The sequence below is a fragment of the Dipodomys spectabilis genome, unplaced genomic scaffold (assembly GCF_019054845.1).
Source record: "Dipodomys spectabilis isolate Male_0828 unplaced genomic scaffold, ASM1905484v1 ptg000301l, whole genome shotgun sequence".
Taxonomy (NCBI): domain Eukaryota; kingdom Metazoa; phylum Chordata; class Mammalia; order Rodentia; family Heteromyidae; genus Dipodomys; species Dipodomys spectabilis.
The window spans coordinates 4,506,455-4,516,876 of NW_024870978.1; positions in this window are offsets into that span (position 1 = coordinate 4,506,455).

The following is a 10,422-nucleotide window of genomic DNA, read 5'->3' on the forward strand; positions in this document are numbered from 1 at the left end:
ACAGAATGATAGGAGAGAGATTAAAACAAACCAACAACAAAAAAAGAAAAAAAATGGAAAAACTAAAATTTAAATTTAAAAAGTGAAACACTTAAAAACCATGTAAGCTTAAATAAGTGATATTTATAGAAGAAAAGGATAGGATGAGATGAGGGGAGGGATAGAAAGGAGACATGAAAAACTAAAAAATAAAAATACTTAAAATTAGTTACTTGAAAATTACATAGGGATAAAGATTTAATACTGCTCTTAAAGAAGTTAAGCCTAAGTGGTTGTGATTTGAATAATAAATTTCTGGATTAAGTATGTACATAATGGGGGATAAGATCTAATAATCAATGACAGGTATTTCTCTGGAGATGAGTAGAAAAGCAATTAAGTCATGCAAAAAAGAAAAAAAACACACAAAAACTTGAAAAGAATTTTTAAAAAGGACCAAAAGGTCAAAAAAGATTTTAAAAAATCACACACACAAACACACACACACACACACACACACACACAATAAAAATTATGAGAGAAAAAAAGATTAATAGAAAAAATTAAAATTAAAATTAAAAAAGGTACACAAAAAGAGGTCTTTGAATTTTTTTGGGGGGGGGGTGCAAAAATGAGAAGATCCTGTATCTCCCCTGTGTCTGTAACCAGTTTCTTGGTGGAGTCTTTAGTCTGTTTGTGGTGTTTGGTTTTCCAAATATTTACAAACAAGACCACACTAAAGCTACCAGCACAACTATGTTTATTGCAGCATTATTTACCAACCCAGATGCCCCTCAGTAGATGAATGGATCAAGAAAATGTGGTATATATACACAATGGAATTCGATGCCTCCATCAGAAAGAATGACATTGCCCCATTTGTTAGGAAATGGAAAGGCTTGGAAAAAATTACATTAAGTGAAATTAGCCAAGCCCAAAGAAACATAGGTCCCCTGGTTTCCCTTATTTGCAATATCTAGTATATGTATGAGTCAAGCAGGAAAGTTCAGATAATGTGATGTTAGGAAAATGAACCCTAAGATATGTATTTAAATATTTTTTTCTTTCATGCATTTGTTTCTAACTCATTTATAAGATTATTTCTTTGTAGCTTTGTATGTCCCTCCCCCACAGTATAATCCCTGCTTTCACTATATTTGATGTTGGTATAATTTGTGGAGGGGATGGGGAATAACAAGTCGTTTAAGGATACAGGTGGACCCGATGCAACTATGAGAAATAGAAGTTGTCATGTCAAAAACGAACTTTACAACTTTGGTGCGGGGGGGGGGGGCGGTTGGGGGGGGAGCGGGGGAGGCTGGGAAGGGATGTGAAGGGTAAACAAAGGAGGAGGCTGCAATGCTTGATAAGAAATGTACTCATTATCTTGACCATGTAATTGTAACCCCTCTGTACAGTATGTTCACAAAAAATTAAAATTAAAAAATTATGAGAGAAAAAAAGATTAATAGAAAAAAATTAAAATTAAAAAAGGTACAAAAAAAGAGGTCTTTGAATTTTTTGGGGGGGGGTGCAAAAATGGGAAGATCCTGTATCTCCCCTGTGTCTGTAACCAGTTTCGTGGTTTGTGGTGTTCGGTTTTCCTGTGGGTTGATTGGTTTCTTAAGTCAGTTTGTTTGAGCAGGCAGAAAAATGCTCTGCATTACTCAGGATTTTGTGATCCTTCTCCCAGTCTAGTTCAGTGGGAGGGACATCTGCTTTGAGTATCACAAAATAGGGAGATGGCTGTTTTCTCTAGCTTGGAGATGCTGTGATGAGGCTAGGTTTTGGGTATGGTTGAGGCCTTTCAGCAAACAGTAGCTTTTCCCTGAGGGGCTAGCTGGTGAGAGACTCACAGAGTCCAGCCTAGAGCCATTTTCAGGTTTTATGTTTACTGAATTTCAATTGTTTGTCTAGGCTGCTATAGGGAGGGGCAGCTTCTGGCTCTGTTTACCCAGTGAAGGAAGTCACTCCTCCAGGGGCAGAGGAACCCCTGCCTGAGCTGCATGACTTTCCCCTGGGTGGAGCTGAACTTGGCAGGTCAGATCAGGTTCTTCTAACCTGCTAAATAACTCTTTTTTTTTCTTCCAAGGCCTGAGTTGGAGCTAGTTGCTCAGCCGGGACTTTGTCAGAATCAAAGATGGAGATCTCTGGTGATGGTGGGGCGGTGGGGGGGGGGAAGGGGGCGACCTTTCCTCCTATGTTCCCAGAGAAGGAGTGAAGATGTCACGGTTCTACTCACGCCAGAGTCTTGGTTCCTGCTTGCCAGAATCTTGGTTTCTGCATAGTCTCAGGTGTGCGATCTGTAGGATGAACATATCTAATCCTTGTCAGTTCTTGCTGGTGTTGAGTAGAATCCACCCACCCGCTGCGTCTGGTGCCTTTGTCCCAGATTCTCTCTGGTATCGTGGCTAAGGCAGCTGCTGCTGCCACCGCCCCTGGCCAGAGCTGCAACTAAGGTCAGGTGCTCAGATCTGTCTCCTTCCTGGATTTTCCCTCTCTTGCCAAACTCTCTGTACTGTGATGGCACACTTGTTGTGATTCTCTAGTCTAGGATTATTCACTGGAACACTAAAGCTGCTTTCTATGCCAGAGCTTGTTTAGCCTGCAGCTTCTCCTCCGCCATCTTCCTCTGACTGTTCTTTCAGAATATTTGTCTGCATTTTGTGGGTGGAATTGGGAGAGCAATTTTGGAAAGCACAAATTTCATCACCAACACCGGTCTGCAAAATATAACAAGGAGTTAATATAGCATCATTGAGTAGTATGGAACTCCAAGGAGAAGTACTTGAATTGAGACATTATTAGAAAGAGTAACCATGCAAGGACTTTTTAGAAATGAGGTTGCTAGATTTCTCATGGAGCGATTTCATAACACTTTATGAAGCACAATTCACAACCTCACTGAAGTGTAGAGGGTTTTCCCTAACCTTTCTGTAATGTTCAGTCATTATCAATAACATATAGCTAATCTTGAATAATCCTCTAACAACAAAATGTTGATAGAGTGTTTATATGAAGAAAACTTGGGAAGGCTAACTTTTTCCAATTAGGGCAGTCTGTATTCTATGATCTAGCAGAGAGAAAACTAGGTGAGGATCCATTTACAGCCTTCTGAATAATTCTGATTCTGCCCACATCAGTTATCTATCCATACCTGTGCCCGAGTAAGAGGATTTTAAAAGAATTTAGTGATTTCAAATTTAAAATTAAATGAGAATGAAATTATTTCCAATGCATTGCATTAAGATATTTAGAAACAACTGAGAAAACTAAAGGTCTATAAGATTTTTTTTTTTATTGGAAGTGAAGTAATATGAGAATTTGGTTCTCTATATTTTAAGCAATTTGAAAAAAGAATTGGTAAAATAAAATGTACATTTGCCCAGACAACACTTATTAAATTTTGCATATTGAAAGGAGCACAAGCCTCAACAATATGTCAATGCTATCATCTTGTTTATCTCTAAGGGTTTAGGCTTCTGGTCTCTCAATATTAAAACTTCAAAAACTTTCTAATATTTAGCTAGTTGTGCAAATGGATTTCGCTTCATCATGTCAGTGTTGAATAGAGTGTATATGCATTTCAATGTGCAATACATCTGGATCTTTGTCAAAATTTCCATTTTTCTTCCTTCCCCCTACCCCAATCCCACCTATCCCTTCAAGTTTACTACTTATATCCTCACACATGTACATCGAATACTATGAATGTATTAGTCCACCATTTCCCTCTCCACTCTTCTACCCTACTCTCTTTAAACCCAGATTCTCTATTGAGACTGGATTTAACTTCATGCCTTTGGCATTTGGCTTTGGACTTGCCACATCTTCTCTTCCATGTTTGACCTACAAAAATGAGGAAATTCCTCCACATTTCTAATCTCTGAATGGCTGAAATAGGTCTCCTTTACTATTCACCTTCTGTCCTAAATTTAGAATTGGAACTTCAGGGCCATCCAAGAGACCTTTTTTCTTCTCTACACACAGAAAACGAAAGAAAAATAATTTCCATGCTCTCAGCATTATGCTATTCATAATGAATTTCCATTACCTATCACTTCACCAGTTTAAATTTAAAGTCATGTTTTCTGCATTATATTCACAAAGTTTAAGTGAATATCAAGGGTAATTTGCCTAGTATTGGAATATTAGGGAAGATCTTCAATTTCTGATGATAGAAGCAGAAGTCAGTATTAATAATGCAGATTCCACTATGTAGTGAGCCCTGTATTCTTCTAAATGTTCAATAAATTTCAAGTTACTTTTTATTAATAATTTTAAAAAGTTTATTTCAGTATTTGAAATGCCACCCCTATTACTTGACAACTTTCTCTTTGTTTGAATGAACTTTCCCCCCTATTTCTCCCACAAGCTCAGGTTAAGCCTCCTTTGGCTTTATTGTTTGAGTGGTCAAGAGATGAGGGAAAATAGAGAGATGATCATTACTCAGATATTTCCTTCCTCTTCTGTTTTTGCTGTTCTTTTTGAGAGGAAGTCTGGAGCAGGGAACAAGAGTGATGCTTGATTTCACCATACAAGGGAGCATTCCTTGCATGTCAATTATTGTTTCTCAGAATCACTTAAACTGATTACTCTTGCCTTCTCTCTAACAGTAACCTTACTATGGCTTCCTTGGTGCAGGAGGAAGCACACTAACAGGTTATTACCTGTAAATTGGTATTTTATGTCTCAGTTTACAACTACCAAAAATAGAAAGCTTTGGCTACATAAATGCAAAAGCACTGATTGTCCAACAATACCTTAGTGATGAGTAGAAAATTCTACTCAGCTCCCCCTCCTCGCGTATCTTCCCTTCCCTTCTCCTCCCCTCATTTATCATCCCTTCCTTTCTTTCTTGGGGTCTTGCTCCTCCATATTCATCTCTATCATCTCTATTTTTCTCTTTCAGTAGCAAATGATTTGGTTTGTTAGACAACACATAAATAATTGAACAAATATTTTTCTCTGATTTTTGTGATTATTTATTCTTTAGAAGTGAGTTGTAGCAGAACACCAGTGACTTACATCTAGCTACTTGGTAGGTTCAAATTTGACAACTGCAATTCGAAGTTATTCCAAGTAAACCTAAGAGATTCGTTTCTCCAGTTGTGGTGAAAGGAAGAAGTACAAGTGTGGCTTAAGTGGTATAGAGCAAACATTGAGAATTAAAGCCTAGATAGAGCTCAAGGCCAGCAGTTCAAACCCCAGTACCAGCACAATATAAAAAATAATTGAGGGGCTGGGAAGATGGCTCAGTGGTAGAGTGCTTGCCTTGCATGCCTGAGGTCCTGGGTTCGATTCCTCAGCACCACATAAGCAAAAAGAAAAAATCCGGAAGTGGCGCTGTTGCTCAAGTGGTAGAGCGCTAGCCTTGAGCTGAAAAGCTGAGGGACAGCACCCAGGCCCAGAGTTCAGGCCGCACGACCAGACTCCCCCAAAAAAAACAAACAAAAATAAGAATAATAATAAATGAGTCCTCTATTTTGAAAAGAGATATTTCTCCAAAAATTATACTCAGGATAATTTTCAAGGTCTAAGACTCTTTGAAATGATCTTTCCTATCATTAGCTGATTCCTCTGCTTGATTCACATTATGGAACATAGGAGTCACACTTCACAATAAAAAGTATGTGCATTGCTAAACAGTTCTTACCATTTTTAATGAAAGGAAGCATGGGAGATGAATTAAATTCACTTGGGTGAGTTAGGTTTGACTCACTGACAGACTTTTGCAAGTAAGTGAGGATCTGTTTTACATGTAAAGACGTCTATATAGATGGTTTTCAGGGAAGGAGAACAAGCTAGCTGATGTCCAAGTTTGAATCAGAGTAAGTTCATTTCAGTGGTAAAGAGAAGTTCATCTCATAGAACTCTGTGCAGACAGTAATTTCAAAAGGATTTAAAACGCATGTCTATGTTGTGAACAGCCCAGTTTTCACAAATAAAAACCATTTCCTGAGCCAAGAAAATATAAGTTAGAGCAAAGGAACTATGTTAAATACAGTTACTGGCTGAGTGACAGGTGTAAAACAGTTCTGTAATCACAACTAACATATAAATTTTTCATCATGTCCCTAACAAGAATCTCCATGATAGTCCTTGCTAAATCTGTCATAGAGGAGTGGGTATTTGTCAGTGGGCAATTGTCAGTGTTGTTTAGGGTCAATACCTTCTATAGTCGCTTCGGTTGAAAACCAAGTACACAACATGAAGTGTCTCAAAAAAAGAGTTGTAGAACTAGGCACCTAAGGGATTTTTGTGCCACTGTGAATATTTATCGTTTTTCTTCTTGTAATTACACCTGTCAATGTGAAGTCCTTTCATGATAAGAATAATAGTTTCTGTACCTTTTGTTCCACTGACAAATTTCAGATATAAATATAGCCGGGCACTGGTGGCTCATAACTGTAATCCTAGCTACTCAGGAGGCTGAGATCTGAGGATCATGGTTCAGTGCCAGCCCAGGCAGGAAATTCCATGAGATTCTTATCTCTAATAAACCTCCAGAAAACAGGAAGTGGCGCTATGTCTCAACCAGTAGAGCTCTCGCCTTGAGCTGAAGAGCATAGGGACAGCACCAACGCCAAGAGTTCAAGCCCCACGACTGACCAAAAAAATATATGTATATATATATATATATATATATATATATATATATATGTACATATGATAATATGAATTACATTTAAATATAAATAAATATTTATGATACATTTAAAATATAACAAATATATGATGTATTTATATTATATGCACATATTTACATATATAGAATCATATTATATGTGTATGTTTATAAATATATTTATAAATATATAAAATTGTAACTTCTATTCACAGAGTGCATCTGAAGATTTTGGGGAAAATTCAGTGTTTCTAAAGGCTCACTACTGACCCATCTTACTTTCAATCATTTTTTCCACTAATTACAATGTCTGGAGTACTAAGACTAAATGATTATGAAACAGAGTAGTTGTTTTATTCCTTATGATTTTGGATGAGAAACATCTACTTAATTGGTATGAAACCTACAAAATATGATCTTGAAATCACACTCCACAAACTGGACATATACATCAGTTTAGCATCTTAGCAGGTCTGAAACTTTTATTTGAATCCTGTATCTCACATACATTCAGTTTCCTTAGAGTCAGCAATATATACAAACATGCATGCATTTTCACTCACATGACATACTAAATATAACACTGTAATAAAAAGTTATATAGATACTGAAAGAGAACACCTTTGCAAAAGTAAATAAATTTTATTTTTAAAATATAATGCAGTATAGAAATACTGATGAAAGAGCAGCTGATGTTTTAAATACTAGAGTGACATACTAAAGAGCATGTTTCTCAGTCTAAACATCATTATTTCCATCCTTACTTCTCCCACATAAAAAGCATAAATAACTACAGAATTAACCTATATGTTCCTTAATCACTCATTGACTAAACAAGTTATAATAAATATACACAATGATATATTATTTAGCCACACATAATAATGAAATCATATCATCTTCAAAAAATGGATAGAACTGGAAACCTTCTTATTAATGCAATATGCCATACTGTGAAAAACACATACTAGATTTCTTATATGCAGACTCTAGAACCAGAAAATACAACGAATGACCCAGGTTTAAAATATGGAACTGATTAAATTTGGAAAAAATTAAGAGAGGACATGAAGAGAAATATTGTGGATAAATATATTCAAATATTTTATAAGTAAGTATGATGGTATAATAAAACTAATAAAAGGAATAAAATGTAGATGGCTACATTATATGGACATATGTGTATAACACAATAAAACAATTTTTGAAATTAATATTTGCTAATAAAAAGACAAAAATTAATTCCAGTTGTTATATATTCATATGTTAATTTCCATTTTTTCCTCTGTTGTTTCCTTGATAAAGAAAGGGAGAAATTGGTTTTGCTCATTTAGAAAGACAATCTTGTCCAATTAACATTAAAGTATTCCAGTTAATTACTGTTAATGTGAAATTTTTCCATCAAATAAATAATTATATTAGAATATTTAAAATGCACTCTTAAAATATTATTCCTATAGGTATATACTTTATGACATTTATTGAATATGTTTACTTAATCACTATATACCATTTTCTGAATGAAGTTTGGTATATGAAACTAGGATATATTATACCCGACCAGGAAATCAATTATTCAAAGTTTTCTCAAAAATGCCTATAACGAAAAAAGAGGTAAATCCAAATTATGTATATTTCAAGACAATACTTGGTTAGTCCAATTCTCATATTCTCCATTCCCTTCTTGAGAATAATACACATTGTAAGGAAATGCTTAGAATGTTTTGGAGAAATAGGTTGCCTTTAAACCAATGAGTTACTCTCTGCTGCATTTTGTTTACTTAAATCCAGAAAAGTTAAATTCTTACCTTATCATTTTCCTTAGGTTTCATACTCAGGTTTAATCTCTGATGGGTGTCAGATAAATATGTACACATTTTTTTAACTGTGGCTAAATTTAGGCTGAGGGCACGGTCCCTGTGCCTGTTTTTGGTCAAGACTACTATCTACCACTTGAACCTCAGTGCCACTTTTGTCCGGCTTTTCCTGAGCAGTTCATTGGAGATAAGAATCTAAGAAACCTTCCTGCCTGGGTGTGCTTTGAACCATAATATTCAGATCTTAGCCTCCTGAATATCTATTATAGGAAAAAAGATAAGTAAAAATAATGTTAGCAAATTTTCTGATCTCAAGAATATCACTTGGGGAAAAATGATGCAGCAAAGTTTAGTGCAGTGTTCTTAGAACAATAGAAAGGGCATTACATTAGTAGAAGTGTAGATTTTTTTCACAATAGTGTTAATCTAGTCATGCTGTGAAATTTAGGGAATTTTAGGTGCACCTTACAAGTTGAAAATTGTTCGGCTAGAATGACTTCACTGCATAAAATGTTGGGATTGATTTTCATAGAAATAATAGCTTACTCTGATGAACAAATGTTTACTCCAGAGGAATTAATTATTATAGATACTTCATAGTTTTATCTTCAACCAGAATGTGGCTGCATCTATTGCAGAATTAAATAAAATGCAAACAGGCACTGTTTTTAATGTGTCTGGTATGGCATGTTCAGAATTTGAAAATGAGTAATTAGTAGTCATAGGAATTTTGAAGAACACATATATTCTCTCCTCTTAACAAAAATTCAGTTTTAAATGTTAGGAGTTTCCAGAGAATTGAACTATTTTCCATTTAGTATGAGACAATACTAAAATAATGGTTTTTTTTTTTTTCAAAATAATGGCAAGTATATTCTGAAAATTTTGTATAGTTTGATAACATTCCAGTTGCTGACCCTCTGATAAAGAAAGGGGCAATTAATTCAAATTAGAAGCCAAATATTGTTCATTTTATAAAGGTAATACACATAGAATAATATTTACTATAATAATACAGTGAAATTCTATTTCATGTAGCTTATTTTTAAATTTAATTTTATTGTCAATTTAATATATAGAAGGGGTTTCAGTAATTGTAATGTAGTGAATACATAATATGTCGAACTTTTTACCCGCTCCCTCATTTTTCTCACACTTTTCCTTTTCCCCAATACCCCTCACAAGATGTAGTGAAAATTTCCAACATGTTGTCTTGTGAGTATTGCTATGGCATTGGTTTGCTCTTTGTCCTTTCTGTCGCCATTTTGTTGTTCCTCTTCCCTTGCCAAATTAAGATAAATATGTATACAATACACAGGATACTGAAATCATATGCAGCAGGAGATAAACCACAGGAGAAAACACAAAAGAAAAAAGAAATCACATAGTACATTAAAAAAAAAAACAACCACAAAGGAAAACCTTTGTTTCAATGTCTAGGAGTTCATTTTGCTCAGCATTCACTTATATGGTCATATATACAAAGCTCTTGAGCCATTCTGCTCATCTGCTAGGATCATCCTAGACATTTCCTACTTATTACACATGAGGGAAACCATGGAATCTGTTTCTTTGTGTCTTGCTTATTTTACTTAGTAGGATTTTTCCAAGTCTTTCCATTTCCTTATGAATTGGAAGCATAGAATTCCACCGTGTGTGTGTGTGTGTGTGTGTGTGTGTGCGTGTGTGTGTATTAATGATTTCACCGATTTTATCGATTCATTCATCTTCTCAGAGGCATATTGGTTTAAAACATGATTTCATGTAAGTATCACTTAGGGTCATTCAAAAGTGACAGATGTCACCTCCCCAGATATACTGAAATCATGATTTCTAATTAAGATAGTATTTTAGGTTAGTAGAAGTGTTGAGATATCTGGATGATATATATTTTGCACTGAATTAGGCAGGAAGATATCATATAGGATAAAAATGGTAGTGACAAAATATTCCCTTGAGAAAGATTTAGGAGGATGCCAGAAGTATGAAGAAATTCAG